Genomic DNA, 22,306 nt, shown 5'->3' with positions numbered 1-22,306 from the left:
CACCAAGCTACCACACTGGGCCCTGTTTTGTTTTTATAAAGTGGTCACGCATCCTGTATGCAGGATGTGGTTCTCTGCCTTTTCCCTGGATCATATCATTTGGTCCTCCCAGCCACCTACTTGAGACTAGCTGTTGCGCCATAACTGTTTAAACAGGAGGAATCTGAGAAATCACAGAAGGTGAGGTGTTTGCTTCAGGTCACCCTGTAGCAAACTATTGGATTAAACTGGATTTAACCTGGTGCTGTGGCCTCTGTTCACCACCTTCCAAACTCAGGTTCTTAGTCTGAGGCAGTGCTCCCTCACCAATGCCCCATTCCCAGACTATGCGAGGGCATAGCAGAAGATTAGCCTTCTCCTGGGTTCTGAGCTTTTATGACTGTGGCAGGAAAGATAATATCTTAATACCGACAGCTTTACTTTTACAAGATGTGAGTGAAAATATTTTTTGTGGTCTGCACTTCATCTTTTTATGCTTTTCATTGTATTATTTAAAAGTCAGATTTAAAGTTTTGTAAAATACATTTTCTCAAATTTTATTTTTATACTTAATAGTTTTTATTTTTATCTAACAAATACTGTCTTAACCATGTTAATAAAGATTTTTTTTTCTATGTTTCTCTAAAAGTTTTAAGGGTTTTGGGTTTTATTTAGGACTCTGGTTTATTTTGTGTAAATGTTTGGGTTTGAAGTAGATAATACAGGTATATATATTACTGAGTATTTTTTCATATTCTAGCATTGTTTTTTGAAAAAGCTAAATCTGGATCTTTGTAGAAAACCTATTGGTCTTACAAGCAAGTACCCATTTCTGTTGTGAGAACCTGATGATCATTTTCCATAAAAATGCCTGCCTATATCCACTGCCAGTTAACCTTAGTACTGTACTGACCCAGAACTCTCCATACTTCTCTAACCTCTGAACTGGTGTCCTTGATGAACCTCATCAAATCACAGTGGATATGCTGAGTCCTTTGGGTACTGGGTCTGTCCTCATGGTTGTAGACCCCCTGAGCCCATCGGCTTCCTGGTCCAGACAGCTCTGCCTCTCTCAGCCTCTTCCTGTCCCTCATTTGTCCTCCCACCTGAGCATGCATTATGCATTTTACACAATCTTGTCACTTGTAGTCATCCACAAGCGATGCAGCCACCTTGATGTGGAAGGAGCTGAAGAGACCAAACTCAGGTCTGCAGCCATTCCTGTCTTTCGTATCCATCCTCTAGTGTTCCGGGAGAAAGTCACACCAGGCTAGCTGATTTAAAGCAGCATGCTGATTACACAGCTGGTACTGCTTGTTTAGGCCCTTTTGCCTCTCTCCCTACGTCATGCAACTCCCTCTCCCTACCTGTCCATCACTCTCTCTGGAGGCTGCCCACAATGGTCTCTTTGTTCTTCCATCTCTAGTCAGCCAAGGATATGCCTTTGTTTTCTTATCTTGCCTTGTTCAGGAATGTTATCTATATGGGGGCCTAATTTGTTTCAACACCTCTCTACCTCCCCCACGACCTTCACTCCATTGCTTTCTTACCAAGGTCAACTCTCATGCCCTCTCTCAGGAATTTGCTTTTTATCTCTGTGCTCGGTTGTGTTTTAGGCCTTCACACCACAGGGCAAGAAATGCCACATTCTTTTAGTTCTCTAAATCAAGTTTAATCTGAAATAGAAAATTCAATCTCATGTCCTTCCTGGAACTTTTTCTACCAACTTAACCCAAAAGGGTCATGACCAAGGCTCTTGGTGCCTTTGTGATGTGTCATTTTCAGGCAAGGATGTACTAGTCTCTGGTCTAGATGCTGACTACCTACAGGTTCACTGTTTAAATCCTGATATACTTAGCCGAAGGTAAGACTGCAAGGGTGGTGCCAAACCTGGGCTCAGTGTGGTGGCTCTAGAGCTAAAGCACAACTGTATATCACAGTTCTAGCCACTGACAGCTACCAGACGTGGGCCAGCCTTTGCTGAAACCCTAAAGGACTTCATTGTGTTATGTTGTTGAATACATATCCACCTTCTGTGTCTTAATCAGGCTCTAACAGGGTATTGTGGACCACAAAATTTTGTTTTTCAATGTTTGGAAGGCTGGCAAATTCAGAATCTTGTGTTGCAGATCAGGTGTCTATGAGGGCCCTCTTCCTGATTTGCTAGCTATTGTTTTGACATACTCTCACATAGAGGGCAGAGAGGGAAAGGAAGTCTCTCCTGTCTCCGTTCAAGAGCACTGGTCCCATTCGTGAGGAGTCCACCATCTTGACCTATTCATCTCACTGCTCATCCCACAAGCCCCTCCTCCTAATAGCATCACTTTGGGGTTAGAATTTCAGGACAATGGTTTTACAGAAACAGAAATATTTACTCTATCACAGGCTCTCAATACAAGTTGCTTGTAAAACTGCAAGAGGGTTTTTTTTTTTTTTTGTCTTTTTTCTTGCTTTTCAGTACAATCCACTGTAGCATCTCCCAGAGAGGCAAGGTTTTTGGAAGAAATAGTTGAGAAGGATGCTGTCTTCTCTGGCAGTTGTGCTTCTGGCTCTGGTGCACAAAAATACACCTAAGGCAATGATGGATAAAGACACAGGCTACTGCTCTGGGCTTAGTAAAGAAACCTAACCTGAAACAGGTAGGAAGCACACAGTTGCTATCCCAACACTCTAATTTCTGCCACTGATTAGCTCTGTGACCTTGAACAAGTCTTCCTCTGATTCTAAACAAACTGAAGATCATAAAGACACCTGCCTCTGATTCGTAGGGTTATTCTGAGGATTAAGTGAGTTAATGGAGCAGACACAGCTTAGAATGGTCTTATATAAGTGTTAGCTATTGTTATTATCATCTAATTGTGTTGATTGTGATATTTCCTCTGGGCTGTCTATTTTTTATGATGTAGTTACATCATATGAGTTTTTGATATCAACAGTTTGGGTCAGTATCTTATATGGCAAAAATCACCTACACATTCATTTGGAGAGCAGCCGTCCTATTTCCTGGTAAGTCCAAACCAACTAGTTTTCCTGCCAGCATTGAATCTATTGTGTTTCCTTGAGTTGAGCTCCAGAGGAAGGCATTGCTTGCAGATTTATACCTCCTCTCTCACAGTCAACCTGGAGCAGGCATTCATTTAATGAAAAACTACAGAATCATCCACCCATTTCGTTTTCTTCTCTCTCCCTCTCTTCAAGTGAATGCCCATAGTGAATTCATGTAAGTAAAAGTGAGTGAGTTTTCAGTTCAGTTTCCTAAAGTCCATCTCAGTCTAAGCACAGACATGAAAACTTTGAAGTCCTTTTTAGTTTCAGGGGATCTGTCCAGCATTGGCTGGACAAAGCAGAGAAAAGAAACTTCAAAGATCACACCTCTTTGCTACTCTCATGATGCTCATGAAGGCAGATCATCTTGCTTTTCTCATAGGAAATCAGTATTACTGACTTCATTGAAGTCTCTTCTCTGTTGTCACAATTCTCTGTGGATTCTTTGAGGACGTTGGGTGTTAGGTTTTCATTATTAAGGGGATGTTCTTCATCCTGATGGCGCTGTACAAAGTATTTTTAATTGTGTGAGGCTGTTGAGCATCACTTGAAGTTTCTGCAAACATCAAGATAGACTATTCTAGAAGAGATAACTCAGGCAAACATTTGCCGCATTCATCCAAACACAGAAAGAGCAGCAAGTGACCTACTAAGATGCTGGACAAGATCCACCCCCTCCATTTTGATTTTTAGCTTGCCTTTGCTGTTAATTAACCAGGTGGTCTCTAGAGGAGGTGGTGTGGGGGGTGGTTGCTCTCAGGCTGTCTTTTCATGATCAGTTTACCATGCTTTACCAGCTTATGTTCTGTGGTTCCTCAATCATTGTTATTGCTTTAAGATTTCCCATTGTAGGAATTATCATGGAAAATAAGTCAGAGAATGTTGTTTTCTTAGGAAAGGTGATTAGGGGAGGTGGTGTGGTCATTTTGGTTTTCTTTGAAGGACTACCTCTAAGCTTTATGTGTACTGTGGGTGGAGTTGAATCTGCCATCTCAGTTCCAAGGATCATTCTATCTTCCTTGCTACAGTGCTAGGTTCAGCCATAGATATATGGCCCAATATGGTCCACTGAGGGTCACTTCTAGGACTTGCGACCAAAAAAAACAACCCTCTTTCCTCTAGTGTTTGGCAAACTAGTAAACCTAGAGTTGATGTTATGTCTATCTTGCATGACTTATTCTGAGGGATGATTTTGTTATCTGTAACTGAATGATGGCTGCCATGAATGATGTTTCTGTTGCAGTGTTACACATACAAATGTATTTGCCTGCAAGTAGGGGCTTAGAATGAAGAGAAGGTGGTGTCTTTTCTGACAGCAGAAAAAAGCAAGGAAATGGCAAAGATCACATGATGTGCCAAGCCCTGTACTGTAATTTTCCTTTTTTTTTCTCATTGGGTCGCATAAATCATACTGGAAGGAACTGTTCTCTTTTCCTAGGGAGGAAACTGAAAAACAAACAGCTTAAGGAGCTGTCAAGCTCACACAGTAGGTTGTAGAATGGCAGTTAATTAGCAGAGTCTCCTAAGAGTGTGATCTGGAGTGTTGAGCTCAAGTTCTGCGTGATGTTTTCCTTCTATTTTGCTGCCTCACTTACTACATATGCAGGCTGAGCTGTAATGTGAATTAAGGTCTTTTGGACTCTGTAAACACCTAAGTGAACTGGGATAGGAGACTGTTTGGAAGAAATCTATGGCTGGAGCACTGATTTGGTCAAAACCAGAGCATGGAAGATAATTACTCTTTGTACCACACCTCAGAGAAACCAAAACAGAAAAGATTACCCAAAGAAAATTAATCCTTAAAAACACACAATTTTCTGCAATTTTGACAGGATTGTGGTCCATTCTCACAGTTTTAAACTGTTAAATAATTTAGCAATAAATTTTGAAATGAGAATATATTACATATAACATATCAACATTTTATGAAGCACATTGCAATTTATAAGTTATCAGTGCAATGTATTTCAGCATATCTGTTTGTGATTGTCAAATACATCATTTTAATATTCCCTTTCACATGCAATATACATGAACCCACAGGGTGTTGAGGCCGCCTCCAAGAACTGCTACTCTATCTTTTTATTTTTTCTCTGCTTCACTATTGTGTATTTACCTCTGTGTATTCTTTCCTGTGGACCAAAAAGGAACGTTCCATGAAAGAAAGGCTGAGTTCTACACAGGAGCTCTTACATTTTCATGGTGCTTTGCATATAGTAGGTACTCAATAAAATTTATTAAATAAATGCCAATATAATTACCCAGCTTATCTCATTATAAACACCAAACAAGGTATGCATAAATCATCTTAAAACTAGATTAATAATGGGTGTTAATGTACATAGTGACAATGACATAAAGTTTGTGAACCGATGGCTTATTGCAAATTCAGCATGATTTTGTAGTCACTGCTCAGATCAGGAAAGAAATTACTTCCAGCTTCCCAGGAACCCTCCTTTTGATCCCTGCAGATAACTACTGTTGTGACTTGTGCTTCATGAATCAATTTTATATGTTTTGGGATCTAATATAAAAATAACCAGTTAATATGTAATTTTCCATGTCTAGCTTTTTATTGAAATATATTTTCCCAGTTTATTATAGCAGCAGTTTATTCCTTTTTATCACTATGTAGAATTCCATTGTAGTCACAACTTACTCATTTTTATATTGATGGATATTGGAGCTATTTAAGCACTTTTCCTATTATGAGTAGTGCTACTATGAGCATTTTTATATGTGTTTATTGGTGCTCATGTGCTTGTACTCCTGTTGGGCTTATACTTAGAATTTTGGAATCACTGGGCATCATATTCTCTGCTTTTGTAGATATTGCCAAATGATTTTCTAAATAGTAATATCCATTCACATCATCAATGCTGTGCAGCCAAAGAGCCTCGAGAATAGAAGGTTAGTGGAAAGAATTTGTTCCTTAATTCATTACAATAGGGGAGAAGAACATCATGGGGATCATGAGGCATCTCATGCAATGGGTGTTAGAAAGAATTGTTTTAAGAGTGGGCCTCAGCTGTGTGACCTTGGGGAGGACTTGTGGAATCTGGGCTTTGCCCTTGGTTGAGTGCTGTCAGCGAGCAATTTAATTCTGTGAGAACTGGATCAAAAGTGGAACATCCCGGGCTCTACCTGGAGCTCATGGAGATGCCATTGTTGCAAGATGTGGCTTCACTGACTGTGACTCGGTGCGGTGCCTGCTTCTGTAAATTGAGTTTCTGAATTAGTTTTATGTAGAAGCCAGAAAGAATGGGATGCAACTAAATTAGAATATGTGAAGAAGCAGCATTCACAATATTTGTTTCTTAGAACTGCAATAGCAAAAACACAAACTAAAAGGCTTTAAACAACAGAAATTTGTTTTCTCATATTTTTAGAAGCTTTAAGTGTCAAATAAAGGTGTCAGCAGGAGGCTTTGCTTTTGGATCCTTCAGGATCTTCGTTCAGAAAAATACAGGCCTTCAGGGCCGACACTGAGCCAATCTGAAGCCAGGAGCCTCCATTGGGTCTCCCACGTGGGTGCAAGGTCCCAAGGCCCTGGGCCATCCTCCACTGCTTTCCCAGGATACAAGTTGGGAGCTAGATTGAAAGTGGGGCAGCTGGCACATGAACTGGTGCCCATATGGGATCCTGGTGCATGCAAGGTGAGGACTTCAACCACTAGGTTATCATGCTGGGCCCTGTTTTTTTTTTTTTTTAAGATTTTACAAAGAGAGAAGGGAATGAGAGGAGAGAGAGACAGAAACAGAGACAGAGAGTGAGAGAGAGGTCTTCCATCTACATATTTACTCCCACAATGGCGGCAATAGTTTGATCTGAGCCAATCTGAAGCCAGAAACCAGGAACTTCTTTTTGACTCTCCTATGAAGGTGCAGGGGATCAAAGATTGGGCCATGCTTCACTGCCTTTCTAGGCTGCTTCTGCTGGATCATAATGGAGCAGCTAGGTCATTATCTGGTACCTGTATGGGATGCTAGTGCCGCAGGCAGAGGATTAAGATAATATGCCACAGTGCTGACCCCACCATGCCCCACTTTCTTGCTGTCAGTGAGAGCTTTACTTTTATCCATAGCCTAGTAACACTTCGTGTTATCAATCTGTCCTTAATCAAAAAGAAAAAGTTGAGGGGCTGAGAGACAGATCATAAGTAAGTATGTAGGTAGGTAGATAGACAGACAGACATAGCATTTTGGTTCATTGATCTAATCCCAGTTACCTGCAATGACAGTAGGGTCAAAACTGAAAGCCAGAAAACTGGTCCTGGTCTCTCTCATAGGTGGAGGAACTTGATCACTTGAGCCGTCACTGCTGTGCATTTACAGAAAGCTGGAGGCAGGAGCCAGAGTCTGGATGCCCCTCTAGGCATACTAACATGTGATTCAGGCATCCCAACTGTTGGCTTAATTGCCCAATTCCCATCCTGTCAGTCTTTTTTTTTAAAGATTTGTTTGTTTATTTTTATTGGAAAGGCAGATATACAAAAAGGAGACACAGAGAGAAAGATATTTTGTCCACTGATTTACTCCCCAAGTGGCCGCAACAGCCAGAGCTGAGTTGATCCAAAGCCAGGATCCAAGAGCCTCTTCGGGTCTCCCACGTAGGTGCAGAGTTCCAAGGCTTTGGGCCATGCTCTACTGCTTTCCCAGGCCACAAGCAGGGAGTTGGATGGGAAGTGGGACTGCTGGGATTAGAACTGGTGCCCATATAGGATCCCAGCATGTGCAAGGCAAGGACTTTAACCACTAGGCTACCGCACTGGGCCCGGGTCAATCTTTTTAATTTTATTCTTCATTGTCGCTGTGTATTGGCATCTTACTGTGGTTCTGTTTGCATCTATGAAAATGAGACTAAACACCTTTTCATATGTTTTTGTGAGCTGTTTGAACTTGTTCTTTAATATAGTCCTTTTTTCAAGCATAATTTCTTTTATATTAGTTGTCTGCCTTTTTCTCCTTAATTTACTAGATTTCTTTATGTATTCTATGTAAGCCTTTTGTTTGATATGTATGCAGTAAATGTCTTCTTTTAAGCGTTGGCTTGCTTTGCTCTTGTTTTAATGGTATTTTTTCAATAAACAGAAGTTCAGTTGCAGTGGAGTGAAATTCGCCAATCTTTGGCCCTGTGTGTAGTGTTTTGATGTTGTTGTTCTTTCATACTCTAAAACTGGGCTTCATTTTTTTGAAATAGTCTATTCACTAAAGTGATCAAAGAAGAGCAGAAAATGATATTTGCTGATAAAATAGTGAAACTTATTTTCAGATCCAGACACATCAACTGGGTCATAGTCATGAGTGCTTCCTCAAAAACTATCCTGATATTCTGAAATGTCACATAAATTAGTACTGAGGAAAATCACTCACCCATTATGTGAAAGGAAGCAATGGCAAACGTTTTAGGGACTAGTGAGTTGTGATGTCAATCATATAGTATAGGTTTGTAGAAACTCTGATCTGATGACAAAGTCTGGTCTTGTTAATAAAGGTACTAAACAGCATAATCATAGGCAATATGATTTAAGGTGATTTTCTGTGGGCCAGGCAATGTGATAATTCCTTAATATGTGTGGCCTGGTTTAACCTCACAACAGCTTAATATTGTTCGCATTTTACAGGCTGGAAGATGACACAAGAGACAGATGCAGGACTTGCGTGCTCACTCTGACTGTTACATTGTGCTAAGTGTCTTGCTATGCAGAGTGCTATACAGGTGGAATAAGGAAACAGGCGTTTGGGTCCTTTTCTGGTTATGCTGTGTGCTGAAACATCCCAGACTGTTTCATAAAAGCACCGTTAGTGAGTTATGCTCCTGGAGCCAGTGAAGCAGCAGTATAAAACAGGCCTAGCTAAGCATAGCTCTTGTTGAGCCTGTGGTGTTGGGGGTATTTGGGGGCAGGAACGTCTTGAAAGCTGACATCTGGACCTAGCTGATGGCTCAGTCACGCACATGCCTGGCGTTGATGCTGATTGTCTGCTAAGGGTCTCAGCTGAGACCCCCGCATATGACTTCTTCATGTGGTCATCCTCTTTTGCCAATGTGGCTTCCTCCAACCAACAGCAGACAAGTTTCAAAATCAAGACTTGCCTTTGTAGCAGGTGGAAACCATTTGGGATCATGCACCAACCCTTCCACCAAAGTCACAGGTCCTTCCAGGCACAAAGGAGGAGATAAACATGTGTGAATGTGCATACTTACAAACACACACACACACACACACACACACACACACACAGAGGAAGGCATGTCCGGGTCACTTAGCAAAATCTGCACGACATAGGATGTGCTGAGACTGTCAAAGTTAGAAGACATTATCAGCCACAAATCATGCGTGTGTGTTTCTGGAAATTCCTTAGTTTCTTTGTACCTCAGATTTATCAGCTGTAAAATGGAAAAAAGAAGAATGCTTTTGAGGTACTTTGTAGATAGGTAAATGTAGTAGATAATGCACCATTGACTTATAATAAGGTCTAACTATACAACAATTATTTCAAATATAATCTGTAATAATATAATCTGTTGTTGGGTTAGGCCACTTTCTTACATTCCCACTGAGCTCAGGGCTACACAGTGTGATGTTCTGGTGCGTGTAATATTGGGCACATAGTAGCTCCTAGGTAAACATCTATTGAAGAAACTTACAGATAATTGTAAACCTTTCTTGTGTTTTCATTATCATGATGTAAAATCTAGACTTAATGTTCTGCCACCCACCCATGTGAATGGTTTCCACTGATTCCCCCAGCTGATCAACTGCTTTCTCCCTTATGTACCTTTTGCTTTTTTGGAGGTTTTCCTCATCTCACCCCCTTCTTTTTGGAAAATGGCTCGTTCCTCTGCTGCATTTCCTCCTTAACGACTCTTTACCTTTGCATTGTCAGCTAAAGGTCTCTTCTCCTTTTTAGGACACTTGACATTCCAGACTAGACTACATTTCTTCAGATACCCGATGGTCTTTCTCTTGCTTAAGATTAATTAACTACTTGCATGAGTTCTATCTATCCCATTAGACTACCAGCTGTTCTGCACCTTGAAATCATCAACACCTAGATCAAGGGCTGGCACATTATAGGAGCTCAACAATGCTGATTTAATGAATATGGATGTAGTTGTGCTTAATTTGATGTAACACTCATCCAATCATTTTAAAAACCAGAATGCCCACCTGATTTTTGCATGTACTAGAGCAATAAGAACATTTCCATCAACAGTATGCTTTAGTTTTATCCATGTATCAGTTGTGTAGACTCTTCCTTATCCCTAACCCTGTCTCTAACCTTGCCATTAACTCCTTTATTTCATCTCTTACTTCCACCTGGTCCACCCTGATCCAGATATTCATGTCGTACAAGACCAAGTAACGCTCTTTTGTTAGGTTACTTCATGGTTTACATGCCTTTCCAGGATTTTACTCAAATGCTGTCTTTTTAAGAAAAGACTTTAAACGCTACATTAAAATAATTTTGCATTTGACTTCCTGAGTCCACTGTCCGCCTTTGCTGTTTTGATTTTCTCAAGCTACTCCTCATCATCTGCCAGATTAGTGTATAGAACAGCTCCTTTTGGTAGAATGTGAGTCTATTGAGGAAAGGAGTTTCTATTTATTCTGTTTTCTCTTGTATCCCTAGTAGTTAGTACAATGATTTCCCAAATGAATACCTATTGAATAAAAATTGATGAAGGAAGGAAGGAAGGAATGGACAGGTAGGGATGGAACCATGCTAGGAATATGTTGCTGACCCAGTATAGAACTCCTGGTCCAATGTGGAGTTTCTAGAAGCATCTTTGTAGCTTTAGTGTGCTATTGATCAAGAGCCTAATGAGGACAGTAAGCTTCTGTTTTGAGAGTTAAGCCCATCATTCATAACTGATCTTAAAAACTGTGTAAGAGAAGATAGATTCTAGGCTGCAAGGTCTTCCAGCAGTCTGGGCAGATGAATAAACATGGCTACTGAAAAATGTGTTGGTCAAAAAGAATTTTACACTGTTCATAAAGCAGTGAGAATGGAGACTCTTAGAGACAACTTTTGGCAATGTTCATGTACTATTTTGCCTTTGGGAGAGAAGCATAGTAAAACAGCTTGAATGGTAAAGGCTTCCTTTCCTCCTGGAGGTGCTTGAAAGAGGGAGTCAGTTAGCTTTTGTGCACTGACATTCCTTCAGGTGCATAGTCTCGCTCAGATTATTTCCCATAATGCTCCTGCAAACTCACTGCCTTATGATTTTGTTAAGCTTTTAGATCAATCAGATTGGACTCCCTTGTACTTTGGCTTTTAAGATGATGGTAGACTAATTGTACTAATTGGATAGTGGACTTTTAAAAATACCTGTGCTAGTCATTAATGATTTTATGGGGTTTTGTGATGAGATTCCACATCTGAGAAAAGGAATTGATCTTACTATACTGTAAAAGTAAACTACTTGAACTTTAAAGGCTGAAGGATCAACCTTCATAGCCTTGTCATTTCACCAGGGGCATGAATTTCGCTTGGGAGACCTTTTGAGACATGGGCTGCTGGCTTGTTTCTTTATGGTTGACCAGCTTGTCCATTGTGGAGCTTACGACCATGTTTCTCAAAATTTCTTTTGTATGAAACTTCTGTTGCTTAGCTGTGCTTCTACCAGAATGTCTTGCTTATGAGTCCGTGCTCATTGAAGAGTTTTAGATCTTTCAGGCTTAAGTACCATCAGGTAACTGATATTTAATATATATTTGCCTTTAATAGTTAGGGGGGCTGTAAAATGCTTAAACATTAGACCAGTGGTTTCCTCCTCCCTTTGTGTAATATTTTTAAATTTGTCTTTTGACTACTTTATGTTCACCTTTATAGTTTTCTTATCTAATGCAAGGCCACAATCAAAACATCGTCTATTAGGTACAGTCTAAACTACACTGTATGATTAAGCTGCTCTTTTTAATTAGCAATGTCCATGGGAATTGTGCCTTCTGATTCTTTCTTGCTCCCTCTTCTGAAATTGGCTCCATGCTGGGTCATTTCTTATACTTCACAGCAGGGAATTCTAGAATATTTCCCCATTGCCTTCTGTGTGTTTCTACATAGCGGGTTGTGATCATTATTTTTTGCTGCATACCAAGTTTAGGGAAAAGGAACAAAAATAGTCAAGTCCTACAATGTTTGGACAAAGAGACCTCAGCAATGCTCTCAGTTAACTGCTGAGGGGAGAGAAATGTGTTTCTTTAATAGAGGATCTGTTCACCCACAGTTCTACCATTTGAGGATTTCTTAACACTTAATTTGAATTGAAAGTTGTTTGGCAAGGAGAGTAATGGTGCCATCATGTCTGAACACATTTTTAAAGGAAGACAGAAGAAGGTTTAAGTTTTAAGAATCTTCTTTAGACAACAAAGAGTTAAGTAGTATATCATTTAGAAGGCAAGTAATAAAATGCTCAAGTAATACTGAATTAAATGATGAAGTATTTAAATACATCACATAATAAGATGTTGGCTTAGCAGTTCAGTGAGTAAAGAGTGGAAATAAGGATATTAAGGATTATTAAACTTTACTACATGGAGAGAAATGATTGCCATAGCGCAAACATCAAGTCCTGCATCCTAAAAAGAAAGATAAGGAAAACAGTAAAACTTTCTCAGGAGGCTTCATTCTTTCATCATCACAAGAAAGCTGCCTGACAGCCTTTTTCTTTTTCCTCATGTGCCATTGGACAGTGTTTGGTTACATGCTTGCTCCCACACTACCCTCTCATAAAGAGGTGATCTTAAAGCTGAGAAGAACATGATGGCCATGTGATGAAGAGACACCTGCTGTCTGCTTCAAGAGTGCAGAGTTCACCATCTCAGTGAGTGGAAACAAAGATGTCCTTCACAACTGTATTGTGATCAGTTGTATGCAAAAGCTAAGGAATCACTCTTAAATTTGTAGGGTAACTGTCAAAGAAGCTCCTCACTGGGGGAGAGGTGGATGTATTTGAATGTTGGGTTGGACAGATATCTAGGCAGAAGCTAATTTACCTTTCTGAAGGAAATTCCAGTCACATTTCCAGCAGTTAGCGTGTAGGAAGTGTATGGAATATGCTGAAATGTCAGCCTGAACCACACAAATGTTTGGTGGGTTGTCATGGATGACTGCCCTTTGCTTATTCTCAATCCACCCAACTTGAACTGTGGGCACTTCATTGCTTGATTCCATCCTTTTCCATCCAGGGTGGCACCCGCAAGTACAGTGTCCACAGAGGTCCAGGCTGGAATCATCCCTGCAGAGTCAAATTGGAGCTGTGTTAGGTGGAATTTGACAGGAAGAAGCAACAATCATGTTTTCTATGAGAATTTTAAAAATTATGGTTATTAGAGAAGCCAGGGAAGAGCACAGTTGATAGGTGTGAAGGAAACTGCCTAAAATGGCTTCACAGATAGGCCAGAGTCCCTTCAGCAGTCGGATGTTATTAATAACATGAATGGCCTACTTGCAAAAAATTTGGTTGAGCCGACTGTGCTGTGGAAAGCCTAGGCAGCAATACCTTTAAATTAAGGTGTTGGTGTAAGGACCCCATGAGAGTCATTTTCTGAGTAAGGAGTGATTTCTAAGGGTGCTAAATAGAAATGTAACAATTAGCTGAGATGTTGTATTAGAAATTGGTGTAATACCAGATGGAAGGAATCTTAGTTGCAAGCCTAGTAGAAAGAGCGTTATTTATCCAGTACTGACCTTGTGGTGTGAGCACAGTGTATTCATTATCTCCTTTAATTCTCACAATAGCTGGCTGAAGTTGGTGATTTTATTATCTGCATTTGACAGATGAAGAGAATTGCAGCTTAAAAGGCTTAACTAGTAAGTGGAAAGGTCAGGATGTAGACCCAAGCTGTCTGACTCCAAAAGCTGTGTTAGTAACCTCAATTCTGTGCTGTCAGATAAAATTAAACATACTGAAGTGATCCAAGGAAATTATAACTCTGATTGGGTAAACTGATTACTAGGATTTTGTCTGTTTCCCAGAGATAGGATGATGTTGTAGATTTAGGAGCATATATTATGGACTCCTTCTATCATGAGTGACAGATCCCCAGCTCAAAGTGGTTCTACCAGATGAGGGAAACACAGCGATTCCTGTCACTAGTAAATAATAGCACCTAGACTAATTTTTCATCTGCATCCCTACAACACAGGATTACCATCTATGGCAAAGGGGGCTTAGTGAATGTGGTAAAGTTAGAAGACAACAGAAATTATCCTGGATATTCTGGGTGGACCCAAGGCCCTCATAGAGGACTAGGAGATGTGAAGAGGAAGACCAACATATCTCCTGGGCCGGAGTTCAGGACACCCTGGCTTCTGGCCTGGCTGGGTTCAGATGTTCTCATGGGATAACCTGGAGCTTTGCTTCAGTATATGTTAGCTTTCTTCTGCCATAGTCCTACTCACAGTTGAGATTTCCCTGGATGATGAACAAGCTAGCTTTCCATGGCTACCAGATGTCTGTCTCACACTTTGACAATCCTGGTGAAGCACACCATGTCTCTTTGTAATAGTATCTGCCAGTTTTACTGCTTTGTGGGCCTGGTTATGTATTTAATCATCAGTGTGATTCATAAACGCCAGGCCTAACTTGTTGACACTGCCGCACCATGGGAGTGGGAGATCAGCCCCCACTTGAATGCCAGGGACTATTGAGGCAGAGTGGTAGTTCTCAAAACCAAGTCCAGTTTGGTAGGCAGATACGATAGGTGTCTGGAACAGGATAGGGGGCAGATCCAGTGGGATGCAACTCATGCTGTTTCTAACGAATGTCAAGGGGACAGAAAGGGAGACTGTCTGTCTGATCAGCAGAGACAAAATGAAAGCCTAAAGAAAATCAATTACAGGCAGAGATTATGGGGTGAATCTGGACTTTTCTGAGAGCTGATGGAAAAGGAAGGATAAGGTAAAGAGGAAGGGCCATTTGCTTCTTGTTGAGAGAAAAGGGAGCCTGAGAGCGATTTCTTTGAGTCTGTGCAGGCCGATGAGACCTCCTTGTACTTGGCTCCAGCCTTGTGGGACCAGCTGCAGAGAAGGGTTCCTGCAGGGCAGTCTTCGCACCTCATACCAAGTCCCAACAGCTAGTCTTTGCAAACTCCAGAACCCTGGGTCTGAGAATGCCTTTTACCCAAGGTGCCTGAGATTGGACACTGTTTGCTTCTTAGGCTGTTGCCTTTCACCCTTGACATTTGTCTAAAAAGTGAGCAAGGCGATAGACAATATTGCCAGCACTGTGAGAGGTCAACTCTATAGGCAGTCCGCCTCAGAGTGCAGCTCAGACTGCTTGTCCTTCACACACTTTAGAGAAGAAGCCTAAGGCCTGTGAATCTTGGAATTTTGCCCTGGGTGAGGAGTCCTCTGTGTTGGTGCCTGTAACTAGACAAGGTGAGCACTTCAGCATCTAGTTCTAAAACACGTTGAGTTTCCTTAATCCTTCAAAAGTAAAAGTCAGATTATGACACTTTTGCTCACAGCTATCCAGTGGTTCAGTATCTCCTGCAAAGTCAAGGCCAAGCCATAATAAAGTTTAAACCAAGGGCTCCTGGTTGACTCTTCGGCCTCCTTGCCTGCTAGGATATCCCACAGCAGCCACAGGGTATCCTTCCTTCTTCATTGTGTCATTGCCTCTGACCCTGTTCTACACTGTTAGGAAGCCTTTGTGAGGACAGGAATTTTGTTTGTTCTGCTTACTGCTGTAACCTCAGCATCTGAAGGAATGCCTGGACTTAGTAGGTGCTCAGTAATTGTCAGTTGAATTGTGGTGACAGATTAACTCCTGCATATGAGCAAACCACATTTTCACGAACACTTACCAAATACACAATGTACCGAGCTAATAAAGTAAGCACTGCAGAGTGCAGCAGAAGTTTGACATGGTCTCTTGAACAACTAATGATGAGAGAGTGGCTGACAAAGCAGCAATAGCAGCCCAACGTGATGATTTGTAAGAGGGTATAAGCCCTGGATGCCAAAGCGACATGGAGAAAGAGGAAACACCAGAGCTGAGATTGCTCCCTGCTTTTATATGTGTGATTACCCGGGAACCCAACACATAATTGCCACTTCAATGTGTATTTCATGTTGGAACTGTCTCCAGATATATGCACCGCTTTTCTGAGCCAGTACATTCTAAATCCGATAGGTTTCCCTGCTCCCATGCTGAGTTTTAACTTCTGGATCATTTAATCCCCCAATACTGGTGTTTGCTGGTAGAAAATTGCTGTTCCCTCTTGCTCTCAAGGCAAATGAAAACCTGGAGAGCATTGCAGCCTCTCCATACTGTGAAAGGTGCAGAGAAGTGGGCCCCACGTGACTCATGCTGAGTGGCTGGGAGCTGGCAGGCTTCTCATATGACCTGGCTCTTCTGTGTTCCATGTTCACCTCATGACTCTCTGGATGAACACTTTTCTCCCAATCTTCAAACTTGACTTTAAAGATCAGGTTTTTGGAGGTGAGTTGCCTTGTATTACCCTACATTATGGTTATCATCTTCTTAGTATCACTCATGATAACCTGAATGTATTGTTTTTTTGTCTGGTTTCCCTCATTAGAAGCAAAGAGCTTTGTGGACAGGGTCTGTTTGTTTCTTGTTTGCTATTGTATACTCAGTACACATAGTCAGTACTCAAGAAGTGTTTAGTAAGTAAACAATAAATAGAGAAGCAATGGAGCTGCAGTTTCATGGAATCTTGGAATTTATGGTACTAAAAAGAATCAATATTGGTTGGTTCTTGTATTTTGTACATGAGAAGCCCGGGAAAGGAAGTAGCTCAATGGAAGCTCTTTGGAGGAATAATCCACACCACAGCCCTGCCTCTGGAAGACATGCTGTCTGCCACTCTTGCTAGGAACTCTAAGCTCCTGGGTCACTACTCACCTGGGTGGTGATAGGGTGTCCCTTGGGAGAACCTTTTGGAGCATATCTAGGCCTAACAGAATCTCAGTGTTGCACTGTAGTGGCAGTCCTGTGTTGAACACACTGCTCTTCCAAGTTCCCTGATGTTTCAGGAGGGCTATAGGACTTGCCTCTTTTATTCTTATGCCTGTATGGTTTAGCTCCTATAGATTCGACTGGGATCAGAAACACAAAAATCACCATTAATTCTGAGTGAATCTTTAATAGTATCTGATAGTCCTCTTAAAGCCAGCAACTCATTTTGTGTTTCAAAGGATCACTTTAGTGTTAGAATTCCAGTGCATTCTAGAATTATCAACTTTACTTACATGTGTTTTCAAGAACTTTATCAACTTTGCTTACATGTGTTTTCAAGAGCTGCTCAAAGGTTTCAGCCCTATGTCTTTTGTTTCATTTACTTTAGCACTGTGTTCTTCAATTTGCCTTTTAATTACCCTTCATAAAATGAAACATGCATTTTGCTTGGACATCTCATTAATATTTCTCTTTTAAAAATATTTTTCTAATTGGTTTGCCTGTTTTGCACTATGTATAAATATTGTCAATCAGAACTCTTATATGTGTGGCTTTCAATATTTTGGCCAAAATTTTAGGATATTTGATAGTTTATTCAGTTTGATTGTACACACTCTTGTCACTTTTAGACAGTAGTAAGAACATATTTCTATTGAATTTTTCATTCTACATTAAGGACAGTTGTATTGCTACCAGTTTTTCTGAATAGTATCACTGTGAGCATTTTTATGCCTGTATTTTTGTGGAATAAGTGTTCATTTCAACCAAGTGTATAGTCAGAAGTGTAATTCCTAACACAACTCAGTATTTGTAAATGATTCCACATTTTTTTCTCAAAGTGGTTGTATCAATTTGCACCCCCACCTACAGTGAATGTGAGCTCTGGTTTCTTCACATCTTCTCCAACTGTGGGCAGCATTTGTCCTTTATGAGGTAGCCATGCTAGTGTTTCTTTGTACTTTTACTTGACATTTCTTCGGTGGCTAATGATTCTGGCACATTTTAAAAAATGCTTATTTAACCTGAAAGCTGAAAATCTTCATGTTCTTGTCCAAAGCACGAACTTCACAAAAGGTTACAGATTACCTCTGAACTCTTTATCCTTTCTCACGAAGCCTTCTCCCGGTTCCCTATGGCTGTAGTCATCGCTGTCCGTGGAAGAACAGGATGTGCAACCTCAGGTCTTCTCTGATCGCAGAGTTCTATTTCAGAAACATCTCCTGCATTTATGTGAACCTGTTGTTTCTCATCTGATCTCTCTAGTATAGTGTTATCATCTTTTGTCCCTAGTAGCAGGAGAATGTCACTCTATATTTTCCCTTAACTGAACTTGGATCCTCTCCACTTGATAATGTGTTCCTTGTTGATTTGCCAGGCTACACAACTGGAAACACACAAAACAGTGACTGTGGGAAACACTAATGTTTTCAGACTTCCAAAAGCTCATCAAGCACATTATCTGTGAAGTAGAAATTCTTATCATCCTCCTCTCCCCAGTTTCAGATACAGAAAAAGAACATTAGAGAGGATAAGTGGTTGGAGCAAGGGTTGCATGACAGAGCTGGTGTTTAAAAACCAAAGTGTGTCTTAACAGCCAGTTTCCTAACCACTCTGATATTTGCCAGTAATGCTTAATTAAAAGTTAGAAGCCCATATTTAATAAACAGATTTTATTTTTCTATACAACTGTGGTATAGAGATTTATAGTTCTGTAGGTGGGGATGAGGTAGATTTGACAGCTGCCATCTTGGCTAGGGCAACACTCTGCTGGTGAAAACAATATCAAGGTCAAATATTCCACGTCTGAGCTTCTCCAGAGCCAGCTTGCTTTCTTGGTGTGATAGCAATGAGTCAAGGGAAACTGGACCAAGGAGTGTGGGTGGGTCCCTGCAAACTGTTATCCCTACTGCAGGAGCTGCTGTCAGAAGCTCTCCAGTGCTCCTTGAAAGTGGAGAGTGGACTGCACTGAACAACCTGGGAGGCAGGTGTTGCTGGAGCTGGCTGACTGCAGGGTAGGTGAAGCAGCAATGAACCCCACAACCCTGTACAGATTCTGAACAGCTCCACAGGAAGTCAGTGAGCAATAATAATGGCTCCAAAAAGAACAGTCCCATAGTGTCTGAGTTCTTGTAAGATCTCATGCAATATGTAGGAACTTCATTCTCTTTAACTCAGTTTTTGTAGGACCCAGCTCCCTGGTGTGGCAATGCACCAGGACCAAAATGCAAAAACTAACATGTATCACAATGTGTGAAGTGCTTGGCAGAGTATATTATTGTCAAGAAGCTATTTAAAAGCTGCTAGAACCTTATGAAGTTGTTACATTTATTGTGCCCATTTTGCAGATGGGATATCCAAGACCTAGAGCAGTTAAGAAGCAAGTACTGGGCCAGTGCTTGTCAAATGTTAATGAGTTTATGAATCACCTAGGAACCTGGTTGTGATGAAGATTCTGACCTTGCCTTAGCAGTGAGACTGACTCTACAGTCCTGATAAGTTCCCAAATGGTGCAGCTGGTGGTTGGGGACCATATTGGTGGCAAAATCTAGGCTAAGGGCTGTGATGAACAGCAGACATGAAAGCCGCTGGCTGTATGGCTCCAGAGCTCCCTCTGCAGCACCCTGCTCTCCTGCTTCCTGCTGGAGCTCCGACAGCCTCTTCTGGGTCACTGCTACAGACTTAGCCTATGTAAGCCCAAGCTCTTCTCTGTCTCTGGAAAGCTTTTCTGCGTGAGCTGCCCCCTCCCGCTTCTCATGTTGCCCCACTCAGATTTCTCCCTATCTGTTCCTCAGAACAGATGCTGCTTTAGGCAGCTCCCCCCACCGCTGCCAACTGCCCTCTTCCTCCTCTGAGCTGTACGCTGTGAGTGCTTCTTCACAGCATCCACGCACCCTTCGTGAGTTCCGAACTCAGCTGGAGCTGGACTCCGGCAAATGCCCCCTTCCTCCTCTGAACTGTACACTGTAGGTGCTTCTTCACAGCATTTGTCATAGCCAAGAGTGTGTCATGCCCAATATTGTTTATTGTTTTCTTCACTTCGGTGTAAGCATCATGAAGGCAGAATTTTATATTCAATGTTTAGAATGACGTTTGTACCATAGTGAAGGTCAGTAATTGTGTATGAAATGAGTGAATGAGTGAATGAGTGCATGTATTAACTTCCTAATATATGGTAACAGAAGCACCTAGCATTTGCAGAACCCATATAGAGCCAGAAAGCACACAAACCATTTTATTCACTTTACTCATTTTGTTCTTGGGCTAATTTAGAGAGATGCTATTAATCCCCATCTTCAGGTAAAAAAAAAAAAACAGAAACTCAGAGAGGTTTGTTAATATGCCTAAGGTCACACAGCTGTTGAGTGATTAAAATTAGGTATTTTGACCAGATGTAACTACATGGAAGTTATCAGAAAGTCACTCTGCTGGACACTGTGCGACCTCCCCTTGTTTCCATGGCAACGAGACTTGTCACAGGTCTGTTGCAGGATCAAGTAGATGGAAATGTCAAGCTTGGAGGGAAGGATGCCACACTGAATCACATATATTTAAACAAGCTAGAAAAAACTGCATCATGACTCACTTATTAAATTAATCCTTATTTTTTCCATTTTCATCCTGTGAGCCTCCTCTTGATCAGGAAAAAGTGATTGCACTTAATGTTTGCTATTAATATTGCAAAAATGACCTCTGCCATGTGGAAGGCTGCATTTTGTCACCATGCATGGGCATGTTTAACCGCAGGCCTGAGGGCCTCCACTCCTTCTATATGGCAGGATGCAATCATAGAGCAGAAGGTGACAGCAGGAGCCAGGGGTACACTTTGTACCCTGTGCCCCCCCAGCCACTTCTGGGACATTGTAATCAATTAAGACAGAATAACCTTGTCTTGATCTTGGAAGCCAGTTAGCAGGTTTATGTAATTACTAATGAAAGAGCATATTTTCTAGGTGGAGCAGGAGCAAAGGTGGTGTTTGATTATCTGGATGGTAGAGGCCTGAGAATGAAACTTGGGACAGCTCCTGTTGTACCAACTGTGTTACACTGGCGTGAGCTGCCAATAATCCTGCCAGTCCTGCTTCACAGAGGACAGCTCCATGTCCTCCTTGCCAGTGATCAGTCATCCTCTTGTGCTTACATCTCTGTGTCCTCCAGGCAGCTGGGTTCGTCCTGTGTCCCCCAGAGCTCTGCCAGTGTCACTGCTTAGCCCCCAAAATGGGGGATCACCAGTGGTTTTCACAGTGTTGTTTTTTTCAAAGGCAGAAAATCTAGACTGAGGACTGTCGAGGCTGCCAGGAGAAGCACAGCACCCAGCCTCAAGGACACTCAGCGTGTGTGTCCTTGTGCACTGAGTTGTATGGGGCTGACTCTAGGCTAACATCCAGCCTTGCAGAAAGGGAAGAAGTTCTAAACATTGAGTGATGTTTATAGTAAGCATTATAATAAAACAAGAGCAATAATAACAACATAGAAAACAATTTGAGCTTCTCACCTTTGAATGAAACTTTTCAAGGCTAGACATTGATGCCATCCTTACAGGCAGATGGGAAAGTAGAGGGATGGAAAGCGGATCTGGAGCAACCAAGTAACGAGAGGCATCGCTGGAGGTGACTGGGACAGGCAGGCTCTGGACCTGAGGTAGACCACTCAGATCTCTACCCCTGGGATTTAGCCAGGGCTCGGAGTCATGGGAGTGATTGTTGCATGACTGGGAGCTTTTATGGTTGTACAATATTCATAAACCATATTAGGTGGTCGCAGTCCACTATGTGGACAATGAAGCCATTGCTTAGAGAAGGAGGAAGTCTGGAGACTTTTCTGCAGAAAAAAAGCAGAACATGCGCTGGCACTGTGACATAGCAGATAAAACATCCATATGGGTGCTGATTTGAGTCCTGGCTGATCTACTTCTGATCCAGCTCCCTGCTAACACTTCTGGGAAAGTAGTGGAATATGGCACACATGCTTGGGCCCCCGTACCCACATGGGATACCTGGAGGAATCTGTGCTCTTGGCTTTGACCTGTTCCAGCCATGGCCGTTACAGCCACGTGGGAGGTGAACCAGTAGTGGAAGAGCAATCTCTCTCTGCCTCTCCCTCTCTATAATTCTGCCTTTCAACCAAATACATCTAATTTTAAAGATTTATTTATTCATTTGAAAGGTAGAGTTACAGAGAGGGGGGAGTTCTAGCATCCATCTTCACTCCTCAATTGGCTGCCATGGCCTGTGCTGGCTCAGCTCAAAGCCAGGAGTCAGGAACTTCTTCTGGCTATCCCACATCGGTACATTTATGGGCCACCTTCCACTGCTTTCCCAGGCCATTAGTTAGGAGCTGTATGAAAAGTAAA

The sequence above is a fragment of the Ochotona princeps genome, chromosome 16 (genome assembly GCF_030435755.1).
Source record: "Ochotona princeps isolate mOchPri1 chromosome 16, mOchPri1.hap1, whole genome shotgun sequence".
Lineage (NCBI taxonomy): Eukaryota > Metazoa > Chordata > Mammalia > Lagomorpha > Ochotonidae > Ochotona > Ochotona princeps.
Note: the sequence above shows the minus strand (reverse complement) of the source record.